The following is a 1,884-nucleotide window of genomic DNA, read 5'->3' on the forward strand; positions in this document are numbered from 1 at the left end:
AAGCCCCGCATGTGTCTCGGCGTTCAGGTGACGCAGTTCGAGTGGAGGGCGATGCTTCCTTTCTGTGCCTCGGCGGGTCGCTTTGGGCTCTGCCCGAACTGCATGAAGAGCCTCCACACTTGGGAGGCCACCTGCCTTGCAGATAAAGAAACTGGGTCAGTCCGATCAGTGTCGAAACTAGGAAAAGAGGGATGGCGGAGGCAGAGGAAGAAAGTAAGAGTTTGCGAGAATGTCTCAGGGAGCTAGAGAGCCGATCATTGAAACGACATCCGAGGGCAGCAGAGAAAAGTTTGGAAGTATTTTTTCTTCTACTTTTTAGCTGTGAGAAATTCAACATCATTTCTTTATAGATAGCCTGGAGCAATGAAATGACATGTGTTTAAATTAAAAATCTGCAACTTACTTACTAAGCATCTTAACTGAAAACGACGCTGCATTTTTTAAATTTAAGCATGTCTCAAAAGTTGTAAGTACTCTAAGTAGGGAACTATTTTAAAAAAGAGAAGACAGATGTTTTATTAGAGCAACAGAAAAAAGCTCTGTGTATAAACTTTGATTGCCGCTTTAAATGCTGCTATCGAGTTTCCTAACCGGTGAGCAGATCCTGAAATATAATATTCCCATAAGAAAAATACAGTAAGTTCTGTTTAATTTCCCTTCTGTTGTCAAAGGCAACAAAAAATAATAAAAAAGGAGTATCTTAACAGTTAAGATGAAATAAATGACTATCTGATCGCTTATAAAGCATTTAGTGTACATATGTTGATGACTTAGCTGGGAAAATATGTATATTTCCTTTGTAAATAATAATTTATAAAGTACAAACCAAATTTGGATAGATAAACTGTTTTAATGATGTAAATTGTGCAATATATATGCATGCCTCTCTGTGCTCAAATGGGATGTTTAAATAGGTAACACATTTATCAACTTGTGCTACATCTAAATTCTTATTATAAAATATATTTCTCATCTTCGTTCATGGTAATCTTCATGCTAATTAGTATTTTTGCATTTCTACAATGTGCATAAATTAGCATAAATATGGCTATATGTCTACACTATATGTTTAAGTGCTTTAAAAGCTAAGAATAGCTCGCAGAGTTTACTGTGAACTAAGAAGGAATTTAATATTTGTAAATAGATCATTTCCATATTAGATTTTATGATATAAATGTTTGTCTAATAAGTATTGATTGCAGTTATTCATAGATTATAATAGTGTTTATTAACAATCCTGAGGAACTGATTAAATAAAATTGGAAAAATCTCTTTAATTTTGTTCCTTCTGTAAAATGATATTTTGTACATTTCTCTGTAATTATGATCCCTCATGTAGATATAAAACTATATAAACTATCTAGACCTCACGTTTGCTCAATTCTGTAAACAAGATGAGACCTGTCTAGATTTTGGAGTGAAAGCTGCTCAGGAGCCATCGGTTGGCACAGCCTGTCTGGAGTGGAGAGCTTGCTGTCAAGGGGACATCTTTTCATAGTCCAGAGCCGATCTGTGCATGCTTGCGGGGGTTGGTGCTGAACGCAGTCTCGGCACCCTGAAGAGCTCTCCCTCTTCATAGGGGTGGCTGGTTTTCTTTTCTTAGCGTGCTCCCCGGTGAGTAGGCGACGTTTGGCCAGAGGTGACTGCACGAGCATGAATTAGAAGCACAGGTAGATGTTTCGGAACTTGCCCTTGAACTCTGGGACTTCTGTATTCCCCTTTTCCTCTTGTGTGTCTTAAGGGGAGAAGACATGGGCTTCCCTGACCCCCGCGGTGGGCTGGGCTGGTCCAGGAACACCACCCACACCGGAGCCACCCCGCTCCTGAGCCGGTGCCAACCTTAAAGGCGTGCGTTGTTCTAACAGCGTTTACAAGGTATTGCGA

This window comes from Pteropus medius, unplaced genomic scaffold, assembly GCF_902729225.1.
Source record: "Pteropus medius unplaced genomic scaffold, Ma_sr-lr_union100, whole genome shotgun sequence".
Classification (NCBI taxonomy): Eukaryota; Metazoa; Chordata; class Mammalia; order Chiroptera; family Pteropodidae; genus Pteropus; species Pteropus medius.